Source organism: Stenella coeruleoalba (genome assembly GCF_951394435.1).
Source record: "Stenella coeruleoalba genome assembly, chromosome: 3".
Taxonomy (NCBI): domain Eukaryota; kingdom Metazoa; phylum Chordata; class Mammalia; order Artiodactyla; family Delphinidae; genus Stenella; species Stenella coeruleoalba.
In genome coordinates, this window is record NC_137148.1 from 91,634,203 (window position 1) to 91,649,493 (window position 15,291).

The 15,291-nt window shown below is 41.9% G+C and overlaps 1 long non-coding RNA gene across 1 annotated transcript in view; it reads right to left on the bottom strand.

The window, feature by feature from the left end:
- LOC307183172 overlaps window positions 1-14,386 on the bottom strand; it is a 36,656-nt gene extending 22,270 nt beyond the window's left edge. The window contains exons 1-2 of the long non-coding RNA XR_013827392.1: window positions 14,297-14,386; window positions 1,371-1,510 (exon numbers count right to left, since the gene is read on the bottom strand). This is a non-coding gene — a long non-coding RNA (uncharacterized lncRNA). The remainder of the gene's footprint in view (window positions 1-1,370; window positions 1,511-14,296) is intronic.
- Window positions 14,387-15,291: the final 905 nt, after the last annotated feature.

The window sequence follows — 15,291 nt, forward strand, 5'->3', positions numbered from 1 at the left end:
TGTTACTTCCACTACATAACTCTATCAACACCCAGTTAGCATAGCAAGAACCCCATTCAAATGTGATTCATCAAAGGCACTTGTCTCTACAACTGCAAAATGGTTGGAAGATGGTGGAAAACTGCTACCGTGGCTGGGGCACCTTCCTCTGAATGAAAGATCAGTCCTTGCCTTTTTGAAACAATTAAGGTAATCACCATTTCCACCTTCTAAAGGCCTTTCTCCTCATCCTAAGCATTTTCAGTCTCTGTCTTTTATGTTTCAATTAATGTACCACCTGTTCACTGGAAGCTGTGCTTTTAGCTGAGCTACTAAAAGCTAGAAAGCATTAATCAAACATTAGCACTTTGTTGAAGTCATCTGTAATCTAGAAGTGGCAGACAGTGAAATCTTGACACATAATTACCTCTAACCTTCTTTTGAGAACTCATTTGCCTAGGTTATTTACACTCTTTAGCAGGTTCCCTTCTTTCCACGGCTGGAATTCTGAGTTTTTAGGCTGCCTGTGAGATATTGAGGACACGCAGAAATTTATTTACTAACTGGTTACATGTCTCAGAGAAAGGCATATGTGCGTGCTCTGTCTTAAGAATGTCAAGGTGTTGGTAATGAACTTTCACAGGCAGGGAGCTGGCAGGGCCTATGTATCTGGGCACCGCCCCATCACAGATGCTGCTTGGAAACTTCTTCTCAAATGGAAGAAATGTCCTTCCTATGAAATGAGAGTCCCTCTGTGTGTGCTGGGGATACTGTCTCAAGGGCAATGCACCAGTCTTTTCCCTCTCTCTTCAACATTCTCTCTCCTGGGGTAATCGGATCAGTGTACATGTTAGTTTCAAGATTATTCACCTTAAAACGCATACATTTCCCTTCCTTGATCCCAAATCACTAACTTATTGATTTCACTCTTCCCCGTCCAGCAAAACTGATAGGAAGAGTGGCCTACACATAGTGTCTTTACGTCTTTACCTTTCACTCACTCTTCCCTCTAGGGCAGGCTTGCACACCCACCTCTCCACTGAAAATGCTCTCGTTGAATCATCAATGACCTCCGTGTGGATGACCCTACAAATGATAGATATTTTTCTGTCCTTGTCTCATTTGGCCTCTGGGTAGCATTTCATTGCTGAATACTCTCTCCCTCTCTCAGAAGTGTCCTGACTTCCGTGCAGTGGTGTGCTGGTAAACCGGCTCCAAGGAAGGGGAAAAGCCCTGATGTGTATCATTTTCCTTTTTCCACAGTGTAAATAAATACTCCCATCACGGCCAATATCAAGCTCTCAATGGTGTAACAATGGCTCACATACCACCACCTCCATGAATGGCATCCTAACACCACTTATCCCTGGTTTTCTCCTTTAACCTCTTACCTGCTTCTTGCATTTTGTTGGTCCTTCCTCCACAATCAAAATTCTAAACGTTGATTTTCTTCAGGCCTTGGATCTGGGACCTCTTCTCTTTTCCTTTCTTTCTTCATAGAAGATCTCAACTATCCACATGGCTTTCTTTCCTTTAAAAATTTTTTAAAATTGTATTTATTTTAGGCAATAACAATGGAAATTATATTAAAATACTTTAAGAAGTTTCATGTCTGCTCCTGTCCCCATCCACCCCTACCCTTTACCCTTCAGGTAAACCCTTTTGTATTCTTCCTTGTATGTTCTTCCAGTGTTTCCTTTTGTATGTGCAAATGTATGCGTGTGTGTGTGTGTGTGTATGTGTGTATTCTTATTTCTCCCCTTTCATACACAAAAGGCAGTATCAAACACTATTCTGCCTCTTGCTTTTTTCCCTTTACTGTATATGCTAGAGCTTTTTCTATATCAGTACAGAGATATCTGCATAATTTAATAAATACTATCTATATGCTTACTACTACTAAACTTACACGTTCAGTACAGACCTCTTTTCTCAGTTATAGACTTTCCCGGTGCTTGCTTGACCCTTGATATCTCAAATATTTCACACTATGTCCAAAATAAAACACTCGTTTTCACCTCCTGTGGCCGACATCATTTTGTTGGTCCACCCAATCCCCATGACCAGGTCAGAGCATCCTTTCCCAGCTGCTGTGAGTACTGGCTGCTGATGGCTCACAGCTACCCCCTTCCCTGGAGAATTGCCTTCAGCTGAAGTGACCCACCTTGTCCTAGAAGTTATCCTCACAATCAACCACTCACTGATACCAGTGTTAGGGAACTGTTGACTGAAACCGTCCACCTTGGCCAGACATGATGATAACCACTTGCATGAGTTGTCTCATAACAGGAGGTCCTGATAAAGAACTCGGTGCTGCCTCTGAACATTAACCCCTCCCTCCTTTTGGGAGGGGCCAAAAGGAGGGAGGGGACGCCAGCCCATAATATGTCTTGTAAAACTAACCAGGAAGAATTTGGGAGGGGCCAAAGGGAGGAGTGAGGAGATGATGCATCCTGCCAACCTCCCAGAAGCCCTCACGCTGGAATCCATCTTGGCTGAGAGATGCATGTGCTACCAGGAAGAACACTGAGTCAGACCAAATATAGGCTAAGCAAGATGACTGGCCAGAGACAACCCGGAAATTAACCCCATTACCATAAAACCTGAGACTCTGAGCCATGTGGCAGAGCTGGGTTCCCTTACTCTGCTGCTCTCCAGCCGGGCTCCCCTTTCCAATAATGTGTTCTGTGTGTCTCCTAGAACAATTCATTTCCAAATGTTAGACAGGAGCCCATTCTTGGGCCCTGGAAGGGGTCCTCCTTCCTGCAACACCAGGACAGCTTGTCTTAATAGGGGACAGACAACTCTGCACTCTATACTTCACTGATTTTTTTAAAAATTTAATTTTATTTTTGGCTGCACTGGGTCTTCGTTGCTGTGTGTGGGCTTTCTCTAGTTGCAGTGAGTGGGGGCTACTCTTCGTTGTGGTGCGTGGGCTTCTCATTGTGGTGTCTGCACTCTATACTTAACGTCTCTACTTCTTTACCTCTCGCTTACTCTTCACTCCGGGGCAGGCTTGCACGCCTACCTCTCCACTGAAACGTCTCTTGTTGAATTGTCAGTGACCTCCGGGTTGATGGCCCTACAAATGATAGATATTTTTCTGTCCTTGTCTCATTTGGCCTCTGAGTAGCATGTCATTGCTGAATACTCTCTTCCTCTCTCAGAAGTTTCCTGACTGCCAGCAGCATAAGCCCTTCTTTGTTCCAGTCTTTCCCCTTCCCTACCCTGCTTTCCTCATTCCTTTCATGCTTTTCCGGAAGAGCAATTTTCCTAATACATAAAGATCTCCTACAAGTCAATAAATCCAAAAACCCAATGGTAAAATGGACAAAGTATATAACAGATTGATTATAGAAAATGTAATACAAATGGATCTTAAAACTGGAAAATATACTTAACATCATTTACAATAAAATCAACATAAAATTGTATGTTTTTTTTTTTTTTTTTTTTTCGGTACATGGGCCTCTCACTGCTGTGGCCTCTCCCATTGCGGAGCACAGGCTCCGGACGCGCAGGCTCAGCGGCCATGGCTCACGGGCCCAGCCACTCCGCGGCACGTGGGATCTTCCCGGACCGGGGCACGCACCCGTGTCCCCTGCATTGGCAGGCGGACTCTCAGCCACTGCACCACCAGGGAAGCCCTGGATGGCTTTTTTGCGTATCAGATTGACAACGATTAATAAGTTTGATACATATTGTAATGGCAACAGTATGGGGAAATAGGCGTCCTCAAGTATTCCTGAGGGAGTGTAAGTTGGTGCAACACTGTGGAGGGCATTTGGCACTGCAGTCAAAACTGACATCACCTACAGTGTGACCCAGCAATGTTACTTCCAGTTGTTCATAGTAGCAAAAGACTGGAAACAACTTCAGTGTCTATAAATTGGGACTGGTGACATGAATTATAATAGTTCCATGTAATAGAATATAGTCAATAAAAAAGAATGAGAGTGTAAGGATATATAATACAGCCAGGAATGAGGACAGTGTAAGACTGCAATACCTATGTACTTCTTACGCTCTTAGCTTCCTAGCAGCCATCAGCAAAAGGAAAACCTGGTCAGATCTACAGTTCATGGGGTTCATCCATAAAAGATAGTGTAGAGATTTGGAACCTGGGCTTCTGCACTGGAGACGCCTTTTTTGGGCTCAGTCACTGTGAACAATAACTCTCAATGTCTCAACTTTCAATGGGGAAAATCGTGGCACCTGCCTCAGCAAGTTGCTGTGAGGATTAAGGAAGGTAAGAGATGTAAGGAACACGAAACTGTGCATGGTGTATAGAAAGGCTCAATAACTATTGGCAACTACAGTAACAAAATAATTAGTCAGTAGAAACATAACTCTAGTTGATATCACCTTCCTTATGAAGGTCCTCTATAAAGATTCTGTGAGAAAAATCACTAAAATATCCATTCATCAGCTAAAACAACAAGCTCCATAGGAACGTTGATAACAGTGACCCTGAATCAAGACTGACAGCATCACCCTAAAGTGTAGCTCAGGCAACACATTTTTATCATGACCCAACCTGGACCAGGTCAACCATACAGCTCTGCAGGTTAGCCTCATCTGTAGCTGGAGTGGGGTGCCTAACTTGGGATACATGGATGGACTTGGGAATGTGAATACCCCAAAACTGTAAACAATACCTTGAGCATATGGGGAGAGACTTCATAGTAGTGCTATCCAATAGAATAGAATAATATTAGAATAATAGAATTCATAATAAAATATTATGAGTATAATGCTAATGACATTCATAATTTTCATATTTACAAAAAAATTTAATTTTACAGTAACCACATTTTAAGAAGTAAAAAAGAAATAGGTGGGAAACTAAAATATGACACAAATGAACTTATCTATGAAACAGAAACAGACTCACAGACATAGAGAACAGACTTGTGGTTGCCAAAAGGGAGGGGAGGTAGGAGAGTGACGGATTGGGAGTTTGGGGGTAGCAGATGCCCTATCATATATAGAATGGATAAACAACAAGGTCCTATGTATATAGCACAGGGAATTATATTCAATATTCTGTAATAAACCATAATGGAAAAGAATATTAAAAAGTATATATATGTATATACTTATATATATAACTGTATAACTGAATCACTTTGCTGTACAGCAGAAACTAATACAACACTGTAAATCAACTATACTTCAATAAAATAAATAAAAAAAGAAACAGATGAAATTACTTTTATTTATCCAATACACCCCAATATTATTTCAACATGTAATAAATATAAACTACTAGTTAGAGATCATTTACATTGTTTTCTTCATAGTAAGTCTTCAGAATCTGATGTGTGTTCCATACATGCAGCCCATCACAATCGGGACAAGACATTTTAAGTGCTCAATAGCCACATGTGGCTGCTGCATTGGACAGCTCAGGGCTACAACTTTTATCACATTCATTAAGAACAAATGATCAGGGCTTCCCTGGTGGTTCAGTGGTTAAGAATCCGCCTGCCAGGGCTTCCCTGGTGGCGCAGTGGTTGAGAGTCCGCCTGCCGATGCAGGGGACTCAGGTTCGTGCCCCGGTCCGGGAAGATCCCACATGCCGCGGAATGCCTAGGCCCGTGAGCCATGGCCGCTGAGCCTGTGCGTCTGGAGCCTGTGCTCCGCAATGGGAGAGGCCACAACAATGAGAGGCCCGTGTACCGCAAAAAAAAAAAAAAAAAAAGAATCCACCTGCCAACGCAGGGGACACCGGTTTGGGCCCTGGTCCGGAAAGATCCCAAGTGCCGCGGAGCAACTAAAGCCCGTGCGCCACAACTACTGAGCCTGCGCTCTAGAGCCTGTGAGCCACAACTACTGAAGCCCACGTGCCACAACTACTGAAGCCCGCACGCCTAGAGCCTGTGCTCCGAAACAAGAGAAGCCACCGCAATGAGAAGCCCGCGCACCACAATGAAGAGTAGCCCCTGCCCGCTGCAACCAGAGAAAGCCCGCAGGCAGCAACAAAGCCCCAACGCAGCCAAAAAAAAAAAAAAGAACCAATGATCAGGATGAATGGACTTCATGAAATTCTATATATTATTGCTTTTTTTTAATTAACTGAATGCTCATTTTTTAAAACTGAAATTCTATATGAAAATAGAATTATCTGTAATTCCACAGGTAGGTAATTGTGGTTGACATTAAAAAATAAATTTTAAACATGAGCTTGGTTAGAATATTCAAACTGTAGAGAAATTGTTAACAGTTCTGTTTACTCTTCCAAAATATTTTCTGTGAATACATAAACATTGATAATTACATAATATATTTTATTTACAAGAAAATGATCATTATACTATTCACCCTGTCCTATACATTGGTTTTTCAGTTAATAATATATCTTGGAGGATTTTCCATATTAGAATACGACACATCACTTCATGTTTGTTTCACACAGTTGTACGGTATTTGATTATATCAATGTACAAGGATTTATTTAACCAATCTCCTTTGGATGGTCCTTTAAGCTGTTTCCACTTTTTTTATCCTTTTTCATTTGGCTGTTACAGACACTCCTGCAATGATTATGCTTGTTTATATCCTTGTTCATGTCCTTATTTAGTTGGTGTACATACTTTTGCAAGGGGTTCTAGAAATACATTTAAAATTTTGATCGATTTGCCAAATTTCTCCCCAGAAAGTCACTCAAGTTTATATCCTTAAGAAATGTAATATCTGTATGCCCTAACCATTTACTGAGTTTTATACATTTTTTTCACTTTGCAAATCTATGTAATAATGATATCTCTGTTTTGTTTCGATTTGCGTTTAGGTAATTGAGTGAGGTTCTTTTTACATTTTTGGCCCTTTGCTTTTTTTTTCTGATACCCTGTTATATATGTTATACAGTTTTATACAGCTTGCCTATTGTATTAATTTTCTTCATGAATCCTTTTTCTGTCATGTGAGAAATTTTTTCCTTTAATCTGTCATTTGTCTTTTTATTTTGTTTATGGAAGGTTTTTTTGCCTTATTTAACTTTTCATTGCTATGTGATCAGACTTATCAATCTTTTCCTTTATGCCTTTTCTCTTCAGCAGACATTTTGTTGGACATTTTCCAGATGTGTTTATTATAGAAACATAAAGCAAAGAAGTTCACAGAAGAAATTTGAAAAATGTAGGAAGGGGGATATAAGAGAAAAAGTAAGCATTGATATTCCATTAGAAAATAATCTGTTTTGTTGTATCTAGTTTTTTAACGCATCAATTTTTCTTGATGATGAGTGAACTGGATGCAGACATTCCAGGTTTACAATCAGGTGTGGTAGAATAGTATTTTTAAAGTATTAATATAATGTAATATTAATTAATGTAAATAGTTTAATACATATAATTAAAACTTATTAAATAAACTTTAATAAATTTAATTAAAATTAATATATGTTTAAAGACTACTGGTTTTCTTTTGTTTGTTTGTTTGTTTTACATCTTTATTAGAGTATAATTGTTTTACAATGGTGTGCTAGTTTCTGCTTTATAACAAAGTGAATCAGTTATACATATACATGTGTTAAGATTACTGGTTTTTGCCCCTAGTCTGTCCCCACACTTTGAGCCAGCATTTCTCCTATTTACTCTGACAGATGAAGATCCCATGGGCTGGGAATGAGGGAGAAGACGGGAAACACTGCTGCGTGTCTCTAACAGTCAGTCCTGTGCTGGCCCCTCTCTGGGCTAATGGGAATGGGGGGCAGTGCTCAAGGGCTGAGAGTCTGACTTTTCTTCCTGGGGCAGGGGTTCCAGGAAAATGATGAAGGTCTGAGATTGTCTCACACTTTGCCCTAGTGTGCAAGTCAGGAAGAAGAAATCTCAGCATAGCACGTTAGTCCTGAGTCTCCCGCAGCCCAGAGCGGCCTGGAGTACATCCATGCTTGTCTGAGACGGGTACAGAAGTATCTCAAGGAGGCCTGGCAGACTAACAGATGCTTCGTATTGGGGAGAGGGGGCCCAAGAACAGATGTCAGCACTGTCCTTATATCAAAGGCCAGATGGGAACTCAGTTGCCTCCGTGGATGCCAGCAGGGAGAGAGGCTGACAATTGGCGACTTCGAGGAACAAGGACACAGCAGAGGATGCCAGCGTGGACAGATGATAATCCAGGACCAGATGAGCCCCCTCTGTGTCCAGATGTTCTATCAGTCTCCCTCCAACTCCCCAGGGCAAAGGCGGGAGGGAAGGAGTAAAACCCTGAACGGATCAAGTTTACCTGGAATCGATTTGTTTCTAGTTCTGCCATCAAGAATCAATAGAATGGGGTCTCAAGACAGAAAGGAGAGTCAGTTATGGAAATATAGGTTTTCACATTTTTGCATACCTGAATTTTATGGTCAGAAGTATTATAACCACTACAAAGATAAGGCCGAACTGAGACACCAGAAAAGGCCTTTGATAAAAGCATGACTGGAAACATTTTCCACTCTGGAAGAAAAAAAGCCTCAGTCTTAGAAGGGATTCTAGACCATAGAAAAGTTTACAGACAGAAGGAGAGGAGTGGGATGATTCCTCTTTGCTGTGTGGATGAGTGTGGATGAGAGTTTTGGTGACACTTGCACCAGTTGACAGAAAAATGTAGGAGAATGGCAATATGTCACTCTATGGACTTTATCTTGATGCTCTAGGAAGCATGGGTCTGTAGTTTGCATTCAAGATTCACAGTATTGTAATGAATCTACAGGAGGAAAGAGGTATTTGTAAATTCCTAATGTTCTGGTAATTCCCACTTCTGCTCAGAGACCCAGATTACTCAACAGTATAGAGTTTAGAAGGTGGAAGCGGTGGCTGTATTCTTATCCCCAAACAGATGTACTCATTAAAAGCAGAGGTTCTCAACCCTGGCTGCTCATTAGAATCATCCAAGATGCTTTTAAAAATGCTGATCTTGGGACTTGCCACCTCCAAAATCCTAGTTTAATCAGTCTGAAATCGTTTGCAGTTTGGGGATGCTAGAAAACCAGGGAGGAAGGGAAACTTGACTTTGCTTTGCTGAGCACCAGCAGCCTGGATCCTCCTACGGAAAATACTGCTGGTTGTCCCCTTATACCAGTAAGAGATCTTCCAATTTTTAGTCGATTCATGGTTAGGTTACCTAAGACAAAGGCTGTAGTTTGCAATGTCTTTGCATCAAGGTCTGGCCACTTGATTAAGTTATTCTGTCTCCTCTCACCTTTTCACTAAGAATTTAGGATGTGTTTGGCTACGAGTAGCAGAAAATCCAGCTCGTGGTGCTTTAACAATAGGGTTCATTTTTCTCCCATAACAGTAGGTCTGAAGGTTGGCAGCCCAGAGCTGAAGAAGCAGCTCAAAGATGTTAAGTACCAGGCTCTTCCTATATTTCCACTCTGCCATTCTCAGCATAGTGGCTTCTCACATCATGGTAGGTAACACAATGGTTGTCACAGCTCCAAGCATCAGTTTCTTTAAGACAGGAAGATGATGGGAGGGACAGTTCCAGCTATTTCTATCCTTTTTGTTATTAAGAGAAGCAACTGCTTTCATAGAATTCCTTAGCAGACTTCCATATATATCTCATTGGCTAGAACTGTGACCTCTGACCATTCCCAGGAACAAGAGAGGCTGCTAATCAGTATGCAGATTTCCTAGCCTCTACACTAGGAGGGAGAAAGGGGATGGAATGGATGTTGGGTCAGCCAGCCAACAGGATCCGCCCATCGTATTCACCTATGACATCTAATTAGTCGTCATTTCTGCTCACTTCATCTTATGGAATTGCTCCTGAATCTCTACTGTCACTTCCCTAAGTCAAAACCACATTGTCTATACCCTCCACTTTGGCAAAAACCCTCCAAACAGTCTTTATTTGTAATATGCATTTGCTGTAGTATTTGAGAATATTCAATTTTGCTATAAAAGACAAAACACACAAACTGGATGCATGCAAGTCTTAAGAAGTATGAAGTATTGATAGTAAGGGAATGAAGAACTTTTGAAATATAGGCAAAACTCATAGGATGTTTAAGAATAAAGAACGTTTATGAATGGATAAAGAAGATTTGGTAAATATATACAATGGAATATTACTCAGCTATAAAAAAGAATGAAACAATGCCATTTGCAGCAACATGGATGGACCTAGAGATTATCATACTAGGTGAAATAAGCCAGACAGAGAAAGATAAATATCATATGATATTGCTTTTTTATGGAATCTTAAAAAAATGATACAACTAAACTTATTTATACAACAGAAATAGATCCACAGACACAGAAAACAAACTTATGGTTACCAAAGGGGAAACGGGCGGGAGGAGGGATAAATTAGGAGGTTGGGATTAACAAGGTACTATATATAAAATAGATAACCAACAAGGACCTACTCTATAGCACCAGGAACTATACGCAATATTTTGTAATAAGCTATAAGGGAATGAATCTGAAAAAGAACAGATATATGTACTATCTGGATCACTGTGCTGTATACCTGAAACTAACATGACATTGTAAATCAACTATATTTCAATTAAAAAATAGAGAATGATTAAACAAGTAGCATGTGAGACTTAGGTAGAATTCATAAGATGTGTTCAAAATAGGTAGTCAGTTATTAACTTATGGGACATGCAGAGTATACATGGAATAAGTAGAAAATATGATAATAACAAACGAGAGATGCTTATAGATAGAAAGGGATGACTGTGCTTTCACTGGGGTGAGAGTGATCTGTCACTCCTAGTCAGTCACCCAATGGTGATACCCAGTATAATTATGATTCCCTACTGGCCCCACGTGTGCTCTGCCTAAGAAGTGCAGGTAGAACTTGTAGCTGTTCAGCGGGCTATTTGGAAAGCTGCAGCTGTGGCCTGCGTACTTGCCCTGTTCCCCTTCAACAGAACAAGTGTGTCTTTGGCCTCAGGTACCTTCCCTCTTGGGCCCCTTGCTCCAACCTCAACTCTGGTCCTTGTAACCACACCATCAGTGGAAGAGGCTGATGTGAGGGGAGGGATGGGGGGAGGAGGACTTACGAACACGACCCAACTAGCATGGTCTTTCACCTGCTTGCCGCCTATCCTGACTGTTAATATACCCCCTTTCTTGCCCCCTTGCTTCTCACCGTGTGTTATGGATTGAATTAAGGAGCTGTGTGGTTTGAGCATTTTATTTTTTTATTTTGTTTTGCAGTACGTGGGCCTCTCGCTGTTGTGGCCTCTCCGGTTGCGGAGCACAGGCTCTGAACGCGCAGGCTCAGCGGCCACGGCTCACGGGCCCAGCCGCTCTGCGGCATGTGGGATCCTCCCAGACCGGGGCATGAACCCGTGTCCCCTGCATTGGCAGGCGGACTCTCAACCACTGCGCCACCAGGGAAGCCCGAGCATTTTCATTTGTACTGTGAGCTTTTCTGTTGGGTGGGAGAGCTCTGCTGGGAGAGCTCTCCTGGTTGTGTATTTGGAGGCTGCATTGCATCAAAGTCCTTTCCCACGTGACATATTCCTCTGTGTTTGCCACTTCAACACACTCTCCATATACTACCACAGAGTAATCTTCAAAAATTGCAAATCTGATCAGGGTTGACCCCTGTTTACAACCTTTAAATGTCTCACCACTGCCAACAAAGGTACCATCAATCTCTCTAGCATGGTGTTAAGCACTGGACTCCCCAAGAAGCAGAATCTGACTAGCAGGTTAGCAGCGTGCAGGAAATGTATTAGGAATTGCTCTTGGGAGCCTTTTATATGCCCGACCACCTAACAAGTTTTAGGGTGTGGTGGCCCCTGGGGTGGGGCTGTGACCTTGGGTGAGTAGCAGCTATAGACTGAGTCCTTCAGTGCTGGAGGGGGTGTCCGGGCGGCACAACACAGTTGGAGAATGCTCTATAGGACTGGTCACTGCCTATCTTTCCGTCTCATCCCTTGCTTTTTTCTTCTTCTTTAAACGCAAAGTCACTAGAACTAGTTGCATTGTACAAACATACCATGCTGCTTCTTCCTCCATGCTTTGTCTTCGCTCTTCCTGCCAACCCAGATCCATAGCTTCTCGGATGATACCTCTCCCCCAAACCATGCACGGCATCTGCAGGTTAGGCTGGCCCTGCTCCAATCCCCTCTCTCGGTCTGGAGTTCACCTGCAGCTCTGAATTCGCTGATTGTGAAAAGAAGGGTTCTAAAGCCCTTGAATGAGGCACAGGTGATGAGTGCTGGGACCGGAGGGACCAAAGGCAAATCATGTACCACATTCTAAAATATCTCCTCTCGGGCTTCCCTGGTGGCGCAGTGGTTGGGAGTCCGCCTGCCGATGCGGGGGACATGGGTTCGTGACCCGGTCCGGGAGGATCCCACATGCCGCGGAGCGGCTGGGCCCGTGAGCCATGGCCGCTGAGCCTGTGCGTCTGGAGCCTGTGCTCCGCAACGGGAGAGGCCACAACAGTGAGAGGCCCGCGTACAGCAAAAAAAAAAAAAAAAAAAAAAAAAAATATATATATATATATATATATATATATAAAATATCTCCTCTCGCTGAACATGCCCCTTCCCTCCCACCCTCCCCCGCCACCCCAAATCCTGTAATGAGAAACCTGGATTCATTTTTTAACAGAAAACTGCAAGCTACAGCTCTAAATTGTGCTTTAAAATTTTAATAGTAGGCTAAATTGAAAAACACATAGGGAGCATTTTGAAGATGCCCTGCAGCTGGATTTGTTTTATGCTACAGCAATTTTGCTGCCTGGCTGCTTCCTGCTGAAAGCAAAGAGGATGTGCTGAAATGCTGCCACTGTAAACAAAACTAGATCAGGCAGAAGCCTCTCTCTTGCACTGACAGACCTACCTTGTAAATTGCTGGCAGCGATGCTGTTTGGCAGACATGGTGCTAGGAAGCGAGTGGCTTCCAAAATAAGAATTGAAAGGGAGGAATTCCTCAACACAAGCTTGAAAAATGTCAGCACTGGAAGGGACTTCAGAAATCATGTCGTCCAGCTTCCGTAATTAATGAGAGGAAAATGAGGCTTAGGAAGGTTAAGGTACTTTATCCTAAGCCACACAGTTTGTGAGTGGCAGCCTGAACTAAAACCCAGGTTTCCTGGCTCCCAGTCTAATCGTTATTCTGCTATATTGTATTCATTACTTTTCCTTAGTGTTTAATTTACTTTTGCCATTGTGCATTTCAGAGGACCATATGTAATTCCCATGATCAAAGTAACTGACTGCATGTGGAATGGCTATTGGTTGTGTCACTGGGAGGAACAGTTAACAGATTCACTAATTGGACTTCTGTGCTCATTTCTCTCCTCAAGGCTAATTACTTGTTTAATTAAGGCATTTTGCCTTGATCATAAATGCAACCACATTTGATGAATCTTGACTTTGTGCTCTGAGGATCCAACATATGTATGAAGTGTTTTCATTAGAACTTAGGAAAACTAAACAACTATTAGCTTTGAGATATTTAAAGTTTAACCAAGAGCAAATTCATAAATTTTAGAATTATTCTCTATTTTGTATATTAATTTACCCATGCATGAAAAACCATAAGGGAGTTGAATTGTTTGTGGAAATCGTGAGTTACTATTTCCTTATGCTTTTTTGGGGGGGTGGGTAAAGCCTCCAACCTGCCATTGAGTTAAAGCAATTCGTTTGGCATTTAATACTTCCTTGTGTTCCTATGACACCTTTTCCTCCCTGCAGCTCAAGGTACTTAATATATATCAACTCAGGAATCCTCACCACAGTACAGCCAGAGAGAGTAGGCAGCAAGTATAATCCTCTTGATACACAAGGCCTAGAGTCTGTTTGGAAATCCAACGTGCCATTGACTTGTATGCTAAATGCATTACCAGAGTATTTGTGCACTGATTGGAAATTGCTGTCCAATCTATATGTGGCTAGTTATTTGCTTCTGGGCATCTTTTCAATTGAGAAAAGAGAAAATAAGAACAAGAGAGTATATTGCTGAGTTTAAAAACACCAAATTGCAAACTACACGGATTAACATAGGCTTGATTTTCCAAGGATGGTCTCAGCAGAATGACTGAATATATGGAATAAACCAATAGTAACAATAATGATTATAATTTACTGAGTTCCTACTCTGCCTCAGATGCAGAGGTGAGTATTTTATATATGTTCTTCTAATACCCAAAGCAAGCCTGCAAGACAGGCCTCATTATCCCTATTTTTCAGAGAAGCAAGGTGCAGTTATGAGAATTTAAGGTGTATCATCCAAAGTGGTGGCACTAGTTAAAGGGACTCTAGGCCAGACTCACTATTCAGAAACATTTCTTCTCCTTTTCCCCAGTTTTCTGCCCTGCACCTCTCCCTCTCTTTATCCATTCAGGAAATATTTACCGAGCACATATCGTGTGAGGCAGGTACCAGGCGTTGAGAATACGGTTGTGAACAAAGCAGTCAGAGTTCCTGCCCTCATGGAGCTTGGCTTCTAGGCTGAAGTCTGGATTTCTATAAGAAAGTGGTAAGAAACAAACAGAACAGAGTTAGGTGTGAGGCAACACCTGGCAAAGAGAACAAAAGACACACATAAAAGATGGAGATTGTCTAACCAAACACTGATCTCAGAGTTGGAAAGTGTTATCCTTTCACTTCTTCTCTTTGGAGATTTTATTTTGGTCATTTTGTATACACCCAGCACCAAGCACCTTATTGTGGAAAGGAAGAGTAATGTAGTTTGTAAAAAAATGGCAAGGCTGTTAGCTGGAATGGCTTCAACATGGAACCTTGAAGAACACTCAAGGTTTAGGTGAAATTTTCCCATCGAATAAGTTGTACCTAGAATGGTGGAGCTAAGGTGATAAACTGCCAAGTCTCTTCAACGTGACCCATGTTTCACCTTCCCATTCCACAAGCCACTTTCATCAGCTGACATCTCCCTCATCCTCTACCTCATGTCCTAGTGGGTTGAACAGTCTCTTCCCAAAATTCATGTCTACCCATCACAACTCTCCACAACCCTCTGTCATTTCTTTCTTGGAGACATTTAATCCTGGCACCAATTCCTAGCCTTCTCCAGAGAAAACATTTTCCTCACCAACACAGCCTATTAGAATGTGAGCAGGAAATTTACCATCACTCCATGTACATGGAACCCCATTTTTTTGTCTAAAGCTTGCATAAGCTTTCAGATGAAGTTCCTTTTTCTTAGGAAAGAACCCTGTCATTGTTCTCTGGGCTGTCTTGTTTTGCTGTTCCTATTATACATGTATTTGGGCCTGGAGGTTATAAATAAGATTCTGCTCTAGAGAAGAAGGGCAGGAAATAAAATTAGGAATGTCTCTGGATGCCAGGAACAAAATTGTTGTAGCAATAAGTAGATTGAACAGTAATTA